Genomic DNA, 18,804 nt, shown 5'->3' with positions numbered 1-18,804 from the left:
TCTGGCTATCTGATACATTTTGATTAATGCTGGATGCATCAGCCAGGGGCCAGCAAAAAAAAGAGACCACATTAGTAATTTGAACAGGGATAATTTAATGTAATGAATTATTAACTAGATGTGGTTAGATACTGAAAGGGAGTAAAAGAAGACTCTAAGGAATTCAGAAAAAAAAATGCAGAATGCCCTACTCTCTCTGGGCCTGAGGGGTTAGTACACAGAGAAGAATGAAGAAACCGGAACAGGCATCTCTCCCAAAGTTGCTTGCCTGGGCGTAGATTCCGATCTCCTAGGAGAGAATGTGGACTCAGTGATAACACTTCACCTGCTTTTGGAGAAGAATTTTGCCAGAGGTCAAGGGCCAGAGCTTTCCCTAGCAGCCGTGCACTGGACACATGCACGGTTCACAGGCAGATGCTGGTGGGCCGTGGCTGATCTACTTCTTAAATTTTTCCATTTATTTATTTATTTTTAGTTGTCAATGAATCTTTTGTTTTATGTATTTTTGTGTGGCACTGAGGATGGCACCCAGAGCCTCACACATGCCAGGCAAGCACTCCACCACTGAGCCCCAGCCCCAGCCCGGGATTGACTTTTTGAGTGGCCAATAAGCTGGGGTTGGGGGGGGAATGTGGGGTTGTGGGGAGCTTTGCCCACAAGTCTGCAGGAAGTGGTGTGCTGGGTTTCTGAGAACTTGTTGGAGAAGGCGTCCTAAATACCATTGATAGCTGAGAAGATAAAACACACCGGAACCAGGAAGAGAAACTTCTGCCTTGGCCATAGCTGTGCAGTGACCTCTTCCCTCTGCAGGACTCTAAAGACAACATCTAACGCAACATCCTCACTGATGAGGGAGACACGTTTACAGGATCCTGCGCCAGTATCGCAGGACTTGCATTCAGAGCTCAGAGGCCATAAGTTGACATGGATGGCACACAATTTCCATTGTTGAACGCAGGATTGGGGTGGATTCCTTGATATGGTGTTGAGCTTTGTTCTTACACAAATTTAAGTTGCTTGGGATTCTTCTGATCTTTCTAAGGCTTAGCTTCAAATATGTTTCGAGGGGTTCAAAACCGAGCTGATTCAGGGCCACTATTGTGTTGTGACCCTTCTAAGGACTCCATCCCAAGTCCTGTGTGTTAGGAAGTCTTGCTCCTCTGAGTGGTGGGCACATGAGCTACTCTGCTCCCTGCACGTGCTCCTGGAATTGTTTACTTATGGCTTCCCAAAGCTCCTTTCCTGACCGTGTGGAACTTCACCTCGTGCATGTGTAGGTCTCCGCTCTGCCAAAGACTCAAGTGGGTTCCTCCGAAGCTTGCTCCGTCTCTCTCCCCATCTCCCTTTTCCTCTGGAAGTTGACCTCAGAAGTTTTAGCTGCTCTGGTTTTGCCCAAACTTTGGTATTGTCTGCTCAGCTCAGTGAGACACCGGCTCTGTGTTACCCACCCTGCCCTGCCGCCCCTTGCACTATGGAAAATGAGCTAGAATAGACCCAAGGTTGTCTCATCTGTCTCCCTTCTCTCAGAGACCACAGCCCTGGGCCGCCCATTCTTCAACCTGTGAAAATACCGTTGTTATATTGTTACTGTTTTGTTCTGAATTGCTTGTGGCCGTGGAACAACATCTACAGCACTTTGATGCTTCAAGAGCAAACGGACAGTTCCCTTCTCATGTTTTCTGATTCTATATTTTAAAAAAGATGTACTGATTTAGATTATTTATAATATTCTCTTGATATGATCATCTTCATGTGATTTAATCCACTATATATCTGATTAAATTTATCCACATACTTTATTTCTTCTTCCACTTCAAACCTTTTTTTCTGAGAGTCCTTCTTTTCCCTTCAGAGAACACTTTGCATGAGATCCAGAAATGACAGACTACCAATATTTACACACCTGTAGAGGTCTTGTTCCTTCAAGATGCTTGCTCCTCTGGGCATGGGAATCTGGGTGATATTTGTTTCTTAGCCCATGGAAGATCCATTCCATTTTCTTCTGGTTTCTGTGTCTGCTGATGGGAATCAGCGATCATTCCAGCAATTCTCCTTTTAACATATCATTATTTCCTCTTTGGCTGTTGTAGTTGTAAGATGATAATTTTTATATATTACAATAATATAATCACTTTTATTTAATCTGTTGGGATTCACTGGACTTTTGAATTTGTGGGTTGATGTTCTTTACCAGTTCTGTAGTTCTCAGCTATTAGTTTTTAAAATATCGTCTTTTACTCCTGGAATTATAGTCCCACATATATTACAGCGCCTTCATCCTTTTCTTCTTTTTTTTAAAATTTTCTTTTAATTTTCCTATATCTTTTCTTTTTTACTCAAATCCAGAAAATTTTTTTCTTATCTTCCAGTTTACTGATTCCTTCTTTATCTGTGTCTAATCTGCAGATAAGTTTGCTCATCCAGTATTTAATTGTGGATGTTTTCCATTTCTAGAAGTTCTTTTTTTTTTCCTTTTCATGCCCACTTAGAGATTCTTTACTATTTCTTTTCCCTTGCCATATTTTCAAACTTATTTTTTATTTCTTTAAAAGCAGCATGCATGATTATTTTACAATTTACTTGGTAAGTCTGGTACCCAAAGCCCTCGCATCTCTGTGCTGTGAGCTGTTTCTGCTGCTTCTCAGTCATCATGCCTTGTTTCCTGGGCTGGGTCGGTTTGTACCTTGGAAACCCATTTTCCTTGGATTTCTACTGAGAGAAATTTATGAGAGCTAGGATTGCTGAAAGTTCTTCCAAAGAATGAATGAACACACACACACACACACACACACACACACACACACACATCTTCCTCCCTCCCTCTGTTCTTCTCTCTCTCTCCCTCCCTCCCTCCCTCCCTCTTTCTTCTACCAGGCCACTGGGACACCATCTGGTGACAACCACTCTACGTTACATTCTTGCAAACTTGTGTAAGGGGCGGCAGATTGTTGCAAATTCTGAGTCGTCACTTTTCCTGTTTTCCACTTGGTGCTTCTTACTTTTAGGACAATCGATTTTCCTTGCAGTCCCCAGGAAGGAGTGGGGTTTCGGTATCTTGCCTTTGTCCTAAACCTGAGAGTGAAACCTTGGAAGTCTTAACCATTTGGTGGGAGAACCTCCTATTGGACTCTCCACCTTGGAAAGAACCTGGGCTTGGTTGACTCCCCTTTGCCTCTTGACATGAGGAAACCCTAGCTCTGTCTTGGGGGTTCAGTTATGACCTCTGACAACACTGGGGGCTTCCCCTTCCTTTGCCGCGGATCTTGCTGTGAGCGCGATTTCCTCGCTTGACCCCTCACCAGACGTTTAAGAACTTGCTTTTTAATCGTTTTGTCCTGACTTTTTAGTTGTTTTCAACAGAAGGGTCAGTCCATGATTAGGTCACTGTGTATTACCAAAAACAGGACAGAGGTCCCACTAGGTGTCCTTCCTCGTTACCTGTCGGTAGTCCAGCGAGCAAACACATCCGCCCTCAGCTCTGGATGCATGAAATGGTGGTCACCCCGGGAACACCAGGGGACCAGGCGCTTGGACGGATGAGTGGCCACTTTTGAAAACCTGAAATGACCTATGCCAGGGTCCAGCTCATGTCAACTCCTGTCTTGACCTGAGGTGGCCTCGGGGCACAATGAGATATCTGTCCCTTGGTGACTCTTGCCCTATGAAGAAAGCAGCTCTTCTCATCCGTGAGTCTTTGGGGGTGGACGGTTTTCAAGGGGGAGTCTGCGGCCCTCTCCTGCTTTTTCCTGGTTCTTCTGGGGCTGCTGGCTGCCAATCTCTCCTCACAGTGATGCCATTGTCCTCGGTCCCCTCGCTGCTGGGAGCCAAGGCTCTGCAACTCCAAGTGCGGCCCGAGGAGCCGCAGTGTCTGCCCCACCTGGGAGCTTGGGACTGCGGAACGTGGGCTCCAGTTTTTAAAACTGAAATTTATGTCTTAACAGATGAATAAAACATGAACACTATACATATTGATGGGGGCCCCGTGACATTTTGATACCCGTGTACCTTGTGTGATGTTGAACCAGGTTCAACATATCCATCTCCTCAACCACTGATCATTTCTCTCTGGGGAAAACATTCGAAATCCTTTCTTCTGGCTTCTTGAAATGGACGGTGGGTGATGGTTACCTGCAGTCACCACAGCTCACCGACCCTCTTCTTCCTGGTCCTGCTACTCGGGACTCAGGATCAGCTGTTACATGTGTGGTCAGATCCCCAGCTTATTCACATGCACATGAGTTTGGGAAGCACTGCTCTGGCTGCGCGCTGTGAACAGCCGCGGTGGGTGGAGGTGAAGGAGTTACAGGTGGAAGGAGGCATTTCTTCTCTAGCCTTCATGTGGCCATCAGGACGGCCATCTTGTTTTGATTTGCCTGGGATCTTCTATTTTAGCACTGAAAGTATTACATTCCTGGACATGGCTCAGTTCCAGGCCAATGGAGATGGTCGGTCACCTTACCAGACGGGCCCCGAGGGTGCCCTGAGATCCCAGAGGGCTTGGATGATGACATGCCTCATCTGGCACCCTCTCTGTCCAGCATGGCTTAGGAAGTGTCTTGCCACCGGGACACCCGCCTTGGACTGATTGCTGTGGTTTTAACAAAATGCTTAAGCCTGGGTCCTTGGAAAGAATACAGGTTTGTTTGGTTATGAAGTCTGGGAAGATCAAGGCTGGGTGGCCCCCTCCCGTGAAGTCCTGCTGGGCTGGTGGGGACTCTCTGCAGAGACCCAGGGCAGCTCATGGAAAAAGACAGGACCCGGATTCACTCTGGAATGACCACTAGGTCATGGAATGCGCCAATCCATTCACGGGGACAGAGTCCTTACGACCCAGTCACCTTTTCCAAGGTTCACCTGGCCCCACCTCTTAATATCTCACGTAGGGACTAAATTTCAACCTGAGTTTTGGTGACATTCAAGCTACAGTCACACTTGTGTCAGCAATTGGCTTCCTGGTGCCATGTTCCCCATCACGGGACCCGGGTCAAACACGGAGTTCATCAGGCAGAAAGGGGTGTCACAAATGGATGACAGGGAAAGGCGTGGGGTCCCCAGGTGGGGAAGCCCTAGGACAAGGCGATTCCCAGTCTTTACACAATCTGGCACCTGACGTCCATTTGTAGGTGACGTGCCCTTTTAGGGGCACCGTGTTGGTGGCGGGGAGAGGGCTCCAACAGTCCATCGCCCTCTGAAATTAAAACTTCATCATCACTTTCAAACACTTGATGTCACACGTTTGATTGTACTCACAGTCCCCGCACATTGTCACCAGAAATGTTGACATGAGATCTGTCCAAGAGGGAAAAAGCCGGGCTGGCAGATTCTTCTAATATGATTTCAAGGGTTATACATTTTGAACGATTATAAAACGGTCTTAACATTTTTTTATCATGTACTTGTGCGAACAAAAACTTCCTATTGATAGTGACTTCCAAGAATTTGAAGAGATCATCATTAAAAAGTCCCGATCGAGAATCGACCAGTTCACTCAGAAAGCCTAATATTAAAAAAAAAAAAAAAAAAAGAAAAATTCTGTGTTCATGGAAGAAAGCTCAAGTCTCTCATTAAAATTTTTTGAAAAGATTTTATTGGGATGTTTTATACATACTCAATATTTCATATTCTCACTATTCTTTTGCACTTATTTTTCTAATCAAAATTATGCAAAGGAAACGTGATGCACTTTCTTTGTCCTGTCTCCCATGGGTGCTGCTGACGCCCCTCCGGCTGACTGCAGCACGTTTTGCACCTTGGATGGTTTTTTTTGCTGTGAGCCAAGGCAGGAAGTCCCTGGGAAGCCCGGCTCTGTCCTCCTGGGCGCCCCACTTCTCTGAGCCAATCGGAACCCCTCCTTTCACTGGGGGAGAGAACAAACTGGAGCACCACGCCCTGTGTGAATCTCCCTCCCCACCCCCCTGCTCTCCTGGCTCTGAAAATCTCGGCAGCCTCCAGCGGTTGCTATGGCAACCCTAGTGCAGGGAGGAGCAGGGATGGGCTAGGGATGGGCTTCAGGGCCCGGCTGCCTCTTCTTTCTGGGGCAAAATTAAGCGGAGAGGGGAGGTAAATGGGATCTCTCAGCACTGATCCAGCCTCCCTGGGACGCTGGCTGGAGATACGCCCTGGCCTGGGGACCCCCGAGCGCCTGGGGCCCACATTTTCCCAGAAAGCCTCAGGGTCTCTCCAAGAGGATGATTCATCATAAAAGGCCATGCACTGACCACGACTGGTTTCAACTGGCCTTTATTTTAGTGTCCCAGGGATCTATCTTGCCTCATGCTGGCAGCCTGACCTCCAGGGTTCACGGGACCTGGGTTGGTGGCATGGACCCTGTGCCCAGGGTCTGGGGTCAGACGGATGTGGGTTCAGGTCTTGCCTCGCCACTCATCACCTGTGGGATCCTGGGCAAGTCGTTTGACCACACTGAGGCTTCGTGTGGCACAGATTTGATGGGATTGTTAAACCCAGTCCACACAGTCACAATATGGGGGCCGATGCTCAGCCAGGCTTCCAGCCCAGCACCTTCCTGTTAATTGAGTCCCTGTGTGCTCAATTAACGAGAAGGCTCTTACTATTTCCCCTCATCTTAAGTTGTTTCTTTTCTTTTTTCAAAAATTTCACAGCCAAATCCCATCTGGGGTCCAGGTGGCTGTGAATCCCTTTAGCTCTTTACATAAACCCGATTCTCTAGGAGAAAAAGCCCCCAAGTAGGAAAAAATAAAAACACAACAACAACAACAACAAATCAACTTTGAGCACGTAGATCAATAACTTGGATTATTATGAGAGTAATTGATAAATGAAACCACTAGATATTACCTAAGAGAGTCTATTACAGAAAATAGCACCGGAGCCTAATCTCCAGAGCCACATTTTAAAATCATTCTCTGTAGGTCAGAGGCGTCTGATGATCGGGTCTCTGGCTACTCTTATCTCGTGCTGTGGCTGGAGGGGAATTTGAAGTTAGCGCTATCTTGGTAGCCGACTGATAATTAATAACCAGTCGATGACCAATCACACTGATATTTCAGTTTTTGCTGGGGGTGAGCTGGGTTCTCTAGAAAGCAGGCTCTGAGATGCGTTGGCTGTGCAGGATGTTTATCAGGGAGTGTCCATGGGACAGAGGGGGAAGGTGGCTGGGCTGCACGGGGGTCTGCAGCCAGCCCTGGCTCACCAGTTTGTGCTGTGACCGGGCCAAGATGGCTGGGCCTCTGGCCCGCCCACCTCTTGGGTCGGTCCTTGGAGGCAGGCCACTCTGGGCTGGGTGTGACCTCTGGTGGTGGCTCTCTGCAGCTGATGGGGTCCTCCTTGCAGCAGGAGCACAAAGTCCTTTCCCACAGGACAGCACATTTGGATGTCCATCACGAAAGGTAAGCTGAGGCTGGGATGGCCCGGGAGCCTTGCTTGGTCACTCTGGGCGTGACAGTGCTGCTCAGCATGTTCACAGAACCCCTAAATTTAGAGCTGAAACTTATTTCATTGATTTGCAAAGCCAAGTTGAGCTGAGTCCCTCAGCGAGTTACTGACGGTCTCTGAGCCAGCGGGTGCCCCTTCTTCAGCTCCCGGCTCAGGGTCGCATCCTCCAAGACTCCTGGAGTCCACAGGCTGTACCGGAAGCTCCTGCAGGTACCCGGGCTCGCCCTCCATCTGCTGCCTGTGCCACGTCCGAGGCCTGGTCACTTTCCACAGTCCCCACTGGACTGTGGGTTTTTCTAGTGCTACAACAATGAGTGGTCTTCTGTGGGGCGCCACGTGCTGGGCTTGGCGTGAGAGCCCAGTGGGGTACACTTGTTGGATACACTCAAAGTGCATTGAGCATGTATTTTGTGCCAGGGACCGTGGGGGGGCTTTATGTGCATTTGCTCATTTAACCCGGTAACAGAGCCCTGGTCGCTAGGACACTTAGGAACAGGTGAATGAGTAGGCCGACTTGAGGCCCTGGAAGCGTGCCCCAGGGAGGCCAGGCCTGTCATGGAAGAGAAACCTGAGGGTCTCCCTCTCCCTCGGCCTCTCAGGTCCAAGGTCCAGCATTCTCAGGTTGTCTCAGGAAACAGCTGCGTTAAGCCCCTTCTCAGATCCTGACATTCACATCCTGGTTCCTGCAAAGAGACACAGGCGAGCTTCTCTCTTCCTTCCTCGGGCCACTCTGGGCCCCTTCTCTGCGCCTGACGTGCCGGAGAGACTTCCTTTCATTTTTATGATTTCACAAAACTTCCACGATGTTATGTGCGTGTGCTCCGATTTATGTAAATAGTGTTGTGCTAAAGACCCGATTCTATTTTTCCTCCCAGCTTACGGCCTCACACATCCATCCCGGTCACTGGACGGGTCCCTGGGCTGTGTCTGCCGTCTCCACCCCTCGCAGTGAGCACCTGGGTGGCTTCTCGGTCTCCCCTTCCCCGCTCTCCCTCCAACTCACCCTGAAAGGGTGCGTCATTCCTTATCTGTCTGCACAACGGTTTCTCTTGGATCTGTATCCAGAGGGGAATTCCTGATAGTGGTGCACCTGCCTGCTTAATTTGACTAAACAGGGACACTTTCTACTCTTAAAGGGTCCTGGACTCTCCAAGCCCTGGGGCTCAACTGCACTATGAAACCCCCAATCTTATTTTATTTATTTATTTATTTTCTTTGTGTCATTAGTTCTCCCCCCCCCCCAATTTTATGATGTTAGGACATAATTAGAAAAATAAATTCAAAGCACTTTGCCACAGAGGATGGATCAAGAACACTGGTCTGCAGCTTTCAGACTCTAAGTTGGAGGCCCAGACTAGAACCTCATCTTGACATTCGTCTCTCTCCAGGGAAGCTCAGGGCTCACCCTGATAAGCCTGGGCAGAGGTGGGCTCCTCCTCAGATGGCCCAGTGTCAGAGCCCCATGTGGACTTGGTGTGTTCTGTGTGTTGTGAGGAAGTACACGGGCACAGAGCTGGCCTGACGTCTTCCATCTCCCAGTATCTCAGGACTGTCACTTGGTCACAGCAGATGAGACTTACCTGACAGAAGGTGTGTCCCTCCTATCCTACCCTGGCAGCCCCTCCCTGAAAGCCAGGGCAGGGGCAGGAGAGGACAGTCTCAGTTAGTGTGGGCTGCTGTAACAAAATACCCACCAACGGGATGGTTCATAAACCACAGAAATCTATTTTCTAGTTTCTGAGGCTGGAAGCCCAACATCAGGGTGGCAAGGGCTGACTTCCAAGTTGCAGATTGCCCCCTTCTTGTGTCCTTGTGTGACAAAAGAGGGTAAGAGTGCTTTGGGGTCCCTTTTATAAGAACACTAATCCCATGAATGAGGGACTCACTTTCATGACTGTAAGGCCCCATGTCCAGATATTGTCACCTGGGGGTTAGATTGCAACTTGTGCATCTTGTGGGGACCCAGACACTGAGTCTGTAACAGGGACCCTTGGCTCCCCCAGTGTTGAGCACCAGTGTTGCTCACACCTCTGTGATTAAGAATCTGAGGTCACACAATGGTTTGGACACTCTCCAAACCATTGTGTGACCTCAGACAAAAGCCACAGGTGTCCAGGGAGTCTTCAACCCAGGACTTTAAAAGAGGAAAGTGCATTCACTTCACATCTTCCTGTTGCCAGTTGGAGCATCCGGGCGGGACTCCGGCCTGTGCAGCCTACTTCCTAGAGCTGCAGGGGGGCACCCCTGGGTGGTGCCCGAGCCAGCATCCACTTCCCAAGGCCAGGAGCACCATCCGTGTGCGGCAGGAAGGGCCGGGAGGCTCTGAGGCCAAACAGCCCTGGGTAGCAGCTGGGCCCTGCTGCTTCCTGGCCCTGGCCGTGGCTCGGAAAGCCTCAGTTTCCTCATCTGCAAGATGGGGACAGTATCACCCAGCTTATAAGGTGCTCTGAAGGTTGTAAGCCAATGGTTGTAGAGCCCTGTGGCCAGGGCCTGGCCGAGCACAGAATTCAATAGATGGGAATTTCAAAAGCAGCTCAGGGGGATTCTGGGATGCAGGAGAGGTTAAAGAAACAACAACCCAGCAATCAATAAATACTTACTTGGGCCCACCATGGGCAGGCACCCGGCCAAGCACCATGGTGCTCGGGGCTGAGTCCGGCTTGCTTTGACGGAGGCTGCTTGAGGGACTCGGGGACCCAGTGAGGAGGTGGGGAGAGAAGTCGGGCCTGGAGCTGTCAGGTTCCCCAGGCTCCTGCACCACAGGGGACCCAAGTGCTTCTTTGCCAAGCACTGGCTGAGCTGCAGTGTCGGAACCCACCGTGGCTCGCTTCAGCAGAAGAAAGGATTTGTCCGACTCTCTGAGGGCAGGAGACTCAGACAGGAGGCAGGGCTTCAGGGACAAATGACCCAGTCATTCCCCAGAGTCAGCTTGACAGGGAGATTCTTGCGCCCCCCCCCCCCCCCAGCTGCCATCAAGCTGGAAGCCAGCAGCAAACTTGCTGCATGTGGCTTCTACACTGACATTGACTCTTTTTTTTTTTTTTTTTTTTTGGTACCAGGGACTGAACTCAGGGGCGCTCTACCACCGAGCCCCATCCCCAGACCTTTTTTGTATGTATTTAGAGACAGGGTCTCACTGAGCTGCTTAGGGCCTCTCTTGTTGAGGCTGGCTTTCGTGATTCTCCTGCCTCAGCCTCCAGAGTGGCTGGGATCACAGGCATGTGCCACCACACCTGGTGACCTTGTAACTCATAATCATGGCCACACCCTGCAAACAGATGCCTGCGCCTGCTCCCTCGTGGGGTCCAGGTCTGCAGGGGAGACTCTCAGGCAGGTTTGGGTGGCACAGCCAGGTCACATGCCTGTGTCTAGCTGCAAGGGAACCTGGGAGTTGACCTTTGAACTGTCTTTGGGGGAGGGGGTGGGCAGAGCTCCTCGTGAGGGATGAGCAGCAGTGGACATGGCAGATGTCCCCAGGCTCCTGCTCAAAGCACCATGTGGGGGACAGGGGGACATGCAAGGGAGTCAGGCTCAGCTCTTAAAGGTGCTCCCACCAGTGGGTTACACAGATATGTCATAAGTGACTCTGCAGGTGAACACAGGGGCTCGCAGGGACACGGGCCATGCACCGTCCCCGGCACATGCGAATCTAGTTGCTGTGGCTGCTGGCACCTGAGATCAGGCACTGTGAGACCTTCTTTCCAGCAGTGACATGTGACAGTGGAAAGGGTAAGGCCAGAGTTCCTGGAATCAAGTGCCAGATCTTCCACCGATTTTGGATTCCCTGGCTTCTCTGAGCCTCTATGTCTTCCTATGTACAAAAGGGGCAGTGCCACCTGCCACACGATATTCACGATGAAGCATGGAAACTGCTCACTACACAGATGTCCAAGAGGAGGAGGTCACTTCACAGTGATTGGCAGGAGCTTGGTGACAGAGCCTTCCTGTGCTGGCCCGGGTGCCTTGCTTTTGAGAGGTGGGGGAGGGGCTGGGCTCTTCCCGGGAGGCTGCTGGAAGTGCTCCTGTTTTTGCTGACAGTGGCATCCTTGGGACTAACAGAACAAGCTCATTTGTCAGGTTCCAATCACGATCGTCATTAAATAAAACATCGAGACAACCCGCCCTCCGCGAGGCGACGCCCCTGCAGTTCACTGTCCCAGGCCCCCATTCAAAGCTTGGCGGAGGGCTGGCCTGGGGCTCGGGATCACAGGTGGAAGGGGAGCCCCATCCTGCAGCTGGGGACACCCTGCTCTGGCTCCCTCGGTGGGAACAGGAGGGCAGGGTGTGGCACCATCCAGAGGGGCCAGTCCTTGGTCGGTCCCGGGCAGGAAGGCCTTCTGGGGCGTGGAGCCGAGCAGGAGGCAGGGTTGGAGCAGGCAGAGGCCACGCGTGACCCTTGCTCTCTGGTCTCCGGGGTTCCTATGAGGTGCCAGTCTGCGGTTCTGCCCCCTCTCAGCTCACCTAATGTGACGGGAGGCTGGGGGGCAACCTGGGTGTCCCCCAGAGGAGTCTGGGGAAACTGAGTCCAGCCCTCTGGCCCTCCGGGCTGCTCCTCGAGCTTGACCCAGAGGTGTGTCCCAGAGTCCCCTCCTGGGGAAACAGTAGCCCAGAGGGGGCAGTTTGGCGTAGGAGGAAGAGGAAAGGACTTGGAATCAAGTGGACTTGCTTTTGACCTCTGGATCCTCATGGTTCCGCATGCCCGTCCTGGGCCCGGCTCTTGCTTCTTGGCTCCCTTTTGGTCCCTGTTTTTGGGCTGATATTATTCTCTAGGTCCCACAGAGCATGGGGATGGCCTGCACCCTCTCAGTGGTGGACGGAACAGGACTCTTCCATTTTTCTCCTGTCCCTTGTCCTTGGACGGATCAGCAAAGTTCAATCATGGAATGAGGGTGGGGGGTGGGGGAGGATGGGTGAAAAAGTCCCCTGCTGAGTTAGCCAGCAGTTCGTCACAGTGACAAAGAGCTGAGAAGATCAACTTAGAGGAGGGAAGATTTATTTTGGCTCATGGTTTCAGTCCATGGTCAGCGGGCTCCAAGGCAGAACCATCATGGTGGAAGGGCATGGAGGAAGGGAGCGGAGAGGGAGGGGGAGGGGGAGGGGAGGAAAAAGGGGGGAGGGGAGGGGGAGGCAGGGGACCAGGTGAACCTTTCCAGGGCACACCCCAGTGACCTACTTCCTCCAGTTAGGCCCCGCCTCCTACCTGTCCCCCCAGCTCCCAACAATCCATTTGCATTGTTAATCCATTAAGTGGATTAATCGAAGGTGAGGTTGGAGCCCTGTGATTCTATTATTTCCTAAAAGCCCCCCTCTGAACACGGCTGCATTGGGACCAAGCCTTTCAACACATGGGACTGGGGGTGAACATTCTAGATGCAAGCCATAACCTTGGTCCTCACTTGGTGCTCCAGGAGAGTGCGAGGCTCTGGGTGGAGCAGGAGCCTCAAGGCTGGGAGGTCACCTGGCAGGGAGCTCTCTGGGCCCTTGTCTTGTCTTGGAGAAGCTGCAGGGCGGAAGTGATCCCCAGAATGCCAGAGGCGTGCCCTTCACTCCAGTTCTCAAAGGGCCCTGGGAAGGGGGAATGTGATTCCACTGGAGACCACCCAGTGTCTGCACCCAGGACGTGAAGGTACCCCACTCATTTCACCACCATCACCAAGTTTTGCGAAATTGGGGACGGAGCCCAGCGACACCCTACCAATGAGCTTCATTCCAGCCCTTTTTAAAAGTTTTTCTTTGTGAGACAGGGTCTCACTAAATTGCTGAGGCTGACTTTGAATTTGTGATCCTCCTTTTTAGCCTCCCAAGTCCCTGGGATCACATGCACGCACCATCACACCTGGCCATTATCTCGGAGCACACCCTGGACACCGTGTAAATTCTGCACTGTACGTCGCAGACCTCAACCGCGGTGCGCACATCAACGCCCAGGTTAGTACTCGCTGCTACATGACAAATCGCCACAGAGCTGGGGGCTGGCTGGCTGGTCGGGTCTGTAAACTCCGTCAGACTAAGGATCAATTTCTTTTCTTTTGACTCCTATTTTTGGCAAAACCCTGTCTGTGCCCTTTAGGGGTCCAGTAGGGAAAACAGAGACCACGCTGGGCATCTTCGCAGAGGCCAGACCATGCGTGCTATCCCATCTCTAGGAACAGGGAGCAAGGGGAAGAGTTTGGGGAGCAGAATCTAGAACCACAGAGTTGGACTCAGTCTAGGGGCACCACCCAAGTGCTGCTAGGTCCCTGAGGGGGACATAGAGAGTCGGTGCTAGAGCGACAGCAACGGGGGCCAGCAAGCCAGCAAGGCGTGGTGAGTACTTCTCCCCTTTCCTGCCTCTCAGGGTCCTCAGCGGCAGAGCTAACATAGAACCAACCAGCAAAGGGTATATGTGTTGCTGTGGTTTGAACCAAGCTCCCAAAATTCACATGTTGGAAGCTCTTGAGGTCCCAGCCTCGAGAACCATAACCAAATTACCAGTCTCGGATCTTCTGTTACAGCCACAGAAAACCGACCAAGATAGATGACCAGCCGATCCACAGACAGCCCTAGAACCCCAAAGCAGATTTCCAGAAGTGGCAGGGAGGGGAGGGGGCCCAGAACTGAGGGAAACAGATGGGTAACTGGCACCCCTCTTCCTAGGGAGCATTATGTGTTCATCGGGGACTACGTGATCCTTAGATGACTCTCTTTTATGTGTTGCTATCAGTCATTGAGGGTGACTACCTCCGTCTGTTAATACATCGGAGACTATAAAATCAGCCAAGTATTTGGCAGGATCTCCGTGTGAACAAGATGACAGACAGTAGATGGAAAGGTGTCTGAGTGAGGAGTACTTAGATGAAACTCTTCCTGTGCAGAGCAATGCATGGCTCAGTGTCCACCCGCCAACCCCCTCGCCACCCCAGGGAGCAGTCTGGTGGCTGGGCTTGTCCTTGACCTTGCACCACTAAGCATTTTATCAAAGACTCAATGAAGGTAAAGAGTCGTAGGCGTCAGCCAAAGATATTTGCGGAGCCAGCCGTCGGCTTTCTGTCCACCTCTTGGCCCTGGGTGGAGATGGTTAATATGTGTTCTGTCCCTGGGCAATCCCGAGGCTGCACGTGCTCTAGGCTGTCCACCCACAGACGCGGTGACTGCCAAGGGAAAGAGCTGGACCCGGGGGGAGCAGGGCACGGTGCTCAGTGTCCCCGCCCACGGCACCTGCGGCCCCCACTGCCTTGGAGCTGCGAGCTGGTCACCAGTGCCTCTTCCCTGGTGACGTGTGAGGGGTGTGTTAGTTATTCATCGCCACCTAACGGAGTCCCCCAAACTTAGCGGCTTCAAGTAACAAGAATTCATTGTGCTTGTTTCCGAGGGTTTGTGAGGGTCAGGACTCGGGGGTGGCTTGGCTGGGTACTTCTGGCTCAGTCTCTCGGGAGGTGGTGGTCAAGATGTCCATTGGCCGGGCCATCTGAGGAGGGATGGGCTGGGGAGTCACTTCCGAGGGTGCCTGTGCGACTGTTGGTAGAGGGCTTGGGTTCCTGCCACTGCGGGCCTGACCAGGGGCTTCCTTCCCTTCAGGTGAAGGGAAGGGGAGAGGGCCAGAGGAAGGAGGAGAGTGGGAGCCGGGGAGGAAGAGGACATGGGCGGGGACCGTGGGGGGGGGCTGGGAGGTTCACACCAGAGCTTCACACCGCGGGTGGGGCGTGCGCAGGGGGACCCCGGTTCCTCTCTGACCCTCACATTCTACTACTTCAAGGCTCCTTCTGAGGCCAGAAGGCCCAGCAGGGAGGACCTCGGCTTAGGAAGAGTGTCCTGGGGGTGAGGTGACTCGAGCTGGGAGAGCCTGCGGGAAGGAGCGCCACCCCGGGGGGCCCCCATCTCCAGACACGGGCCTCGTTCTCAGTCCAGATTGTCCTGCAGACTGTCCGGCCATGAGCAAGAGCTGCCCCCGAGACACGGAGCTGCAAGTCCCTTAGCCAGTGTCTTCCCCCTGGCCTTGATGGACACGCCTGGGCTTTGAGGCCCCCAAGGCTGTCTGGAGGCCTGAGGTTCACCTGAGAAGGTCCCCCACTGGCTGGGTCACAAGGAGAGGGCTGGGGATCAGGTTGTGAAAACCACAGTGTCAAGAGGGGCTTTGCGGTGTCAGTATGACGCCAGCCCTGTCTGTGCATGGCCTTCAGTAGGAGGGAGGACCTCCCCCACCCTGGGCTGCTCAAACTTGCCTTCCCTTTCCTGTCACCCACAGCAGACCCCATGGCGTCCAAGTTGCTCCCTGGTCACTGCTTCTGGCTGCCCTCCTGCTTATCCGGGGCCTTGGTCATGTCTGTCTTAGTAAGTTCTAGACGCTTGCTGCGGTTTCCACGAGTCCCCAGTGCGTTGGGCAGGGTGGCTGGAGCGTCAGGCTGCCATGCTCTAGATCACCTGCCAAGGTGGCTGCTTGGAGAGGGGAGAAGCAGGTGAGGGGAGAAGGGGAGAAGCAGGTGAGGGTGGGAGGGCCCGTGTGGCATGAAACGTGGCAGAACCATCATCTGTTTAGGCTCCCGTTGCCCACCATCCGCCCAACCGCTCGCCACCCATGGATTCGTGTATCACTGGATCATCATCCGTCTTCCACGCATCTGCACCTCCTCCGTTCACTCATCCACCCATCCATCATCCAGACGCCCACTTGCCCGACTGTCTTTCCATCCATCCGGGTGCTCATCCATCTCCCAGATAGCCATTCATCCCGTCATCCATTCACTTGTCCCCATGAATTCATCCTTTCTCCCTCCCACTGTCCATCCAGCCAACCATACATCTGTCATCATCTCCATCCATGGTGGACACTGGGCCGTTCTGGCCAGGTCCCCTGGTGATCAAGAACTCGCTGCGCCAGCTGCTGGGAGTGCTGGTGTCCAGGCGTCCTTCCCGGGCTCTTCCGTCCGGGTGGTCTCAGCTCCAGAGAGCTGCCCCACCTGGTCATGGCGCTGCCCAGGGCAGCCACATCCATCTGCTGATGTCTGTGGGAGTCTCGAGACCTGGTCACTTGGCCACCAGGTCAAATCTGAGGCTGATGTCACTCCAGAGCTCCCGAGGCGTCGGCCAAGGCTGTCGAGGGGCCCGCACCGCAGCTGCGCCTCCTCTCCGCCCACTCCCGCTTCCGTCCTCTCCTTTCTGCAGGTGGGCACCCCGGGGTCCCTCCCTAACGAGCATCCTGCACCTGAAACTCTGCCTCATGATCTGCTTCCTGCAGAACTCAGCCTGAGACTCGGCCGCATCTTGGCCATCCTGCAAGTAAACATCTGCCTCCCGCTTGTTGTCGGTGCAGGAGTGGCCCCACTGGGGACTCAGCCACGCCCCTTCACGGTCCTGCCCTCGGGGACTTCACGGTCCAACGACTCCAACCAGGAAGTCAGGCCAGAGTGGTCACTTCAGACTGAGGGCCTCGGGAAGGCTCCAAGGACCTCCTAGGTTCCACCTGAGATGGGCCTTGAAGGCTGGGGCAGGGGAGATAGAATGCGGCTCTGTGACCTGGGGCTGGAAGTGGCGCTTTATGCCAACTGGGTCGCCCATGCAAAGAATTCAGAGAGTGGAATGAGAATCATCTGCCCTAAGGGAAGTGGCAGGTGGGACAGCTGGGCACAGCTGGACCTTGGATGACCTCACGAGCCCACTTCCTCTCCTTCCCCCGGGCCTCTCTCCCACAGGGCCCTTCCTCCACCTGCCTACCCTTGGTCCCCACAGGAAGTGTGGCTTGGTCACCAGCCAAAGTCATAGCGGGGGTGGGGGGGACTGAGGGCCTCGGCAGAGGGACGGGGGGAGGCTCTTATGGCTGCGGAGGAGAGGAGGCGCTGGCAGGCTTGGCCAGGGTGGCTCACCCGAGGGCTGCCTCCCCCAGTCGCTGTTGGGCTGATAAGAAACCAGATGGGCCCAGCTGGCTGGTGAGCGTCGTGTGCTAATGAGGCCAAGGTTGCAGTGTGACCCCTGGAAGGGTCTGGAAGCCTGACTGCAGAAGGTCTGTTCACAGATCTGTGTCCCGGGCACAGATGGCCACAAGGTTACCATTGACCTTGGCTGGGTCCACAGCCCCTGCCCCTTCCTTTGACCAAGTCCCGTTGCTGATCACAGACGAGGCCAGTGTTTGGCTGCAGAATGAGCCCCAAACACCAATCAATCAATTAATCAGCGTCTGACAGCTCCCGGGGGAAGAGCTTCTGAATCGTTCAGTGCTATTCCAGCGTGGCAGGGGACGACGCTGTTGCCTTTGGGGCTGTGGCCCCGGGGACGTGACTGCCAGGCTTTGTGAAGTCCCAGGTGGCACAGCTGGGTCTATGGGAGGTGTGGTCAGGGATGATGGCTTCCGCTCTCGGCCAGGAGGGACTTCCCATCTGTCACCTATCCTGCGCGGCACAGGGCTGTTCTCTTAGGTACTTAGGTCCCCGCAGAGGAAGTGTCCGGCAGGTGGGTCATCATCCCTCAGTGGGTGCTTGCACCGAGGGGGCCTTCACTGCATGCACTCCCTGCTGAGTGACCAGGGCCAGTGACCTGCTGCCTTCTTCGTTTTAGTACCAGGGATTGAACTCAGGGGTGCTTAACCACGGAGCCCCATCCCCAGCTCCTTTTATATTTAGTTAGAGACAGGGCCTCACTGAGTTGCTTAGGGCCTCACTGAGTTGCCGAGGCTGGCTTTGAACTCCTGCCTCAGCCTCCGAGCCCTGGGATCACAGGCCTGCTCCCCGTGCCCAGCTGACCTGCGTCCTTGAAGCCTCAGTTGCTGCGGGGCTAAGGCGATGTGTGCCTGCAGGGCATGCTCAGGGAGGCTGCGCCACGCACTGAGCTTGGGCATTGCTCAGTATCTCGAAGGCATTTTTATCAATGCTCTAAGGCTCTGGATGCCCATCTTAGCCAATGGCCATGGTGAGGGACTGGACAAGTGCCCTAGCACAGGGGCAGGCCGTGTACTCAGTGGGGCCAACTTCCCTGCAGCCTCTCTCTGTTCTCAGCCCTGGGCCCTGGCCTTGACTTAGGGACTCTCCATCCACCGAGAGAACCAGAAAGCCTTCTGCTTCCCTCCCACCCCGGCTCAGGCAGGATTAATGCCATTCTGCAGCCTCAGTGAGAATCTCAGGTTACCATGGCAACCCTGCACAGGGAGGAGAGTGCCAGGCCTGACTTGGGGATGAGAAGTTTCCAAGGTAGCACTGCCCGAGGTGAGCCGTGCAGCTGGGATCCCGGGAGGGTGCTGCTGGGACGGAGGGGTACCTGGGGTCGGCCCAGCCTTCCTGAGACCCAGGACGTGTGCCTGCAGAGTGGGGGTGGGGCTGGGGTGGGGGATGCTTCCTGTCCTGTGGTCCTCCAGCTGCGGGCCTGACCCTTCGCAGCCTCCCATCAGGAGTGCAGCTGTGACCCTTCTTCACCCCAGGTCCCACA

This window comes from Spermophilus citellus (assembly GCF_964194105.1).
Source record: "Spermophilus citellus genome assembly, chromosome: 2".
NCBI lineage: Eukaryota > Metazoa > Chordata > Mammalia > Rodentia > Sciuridae > Spermophilus > Spermophilus citellus.
Note: the sequence above shows the minus strand (reverse complement) of the source record.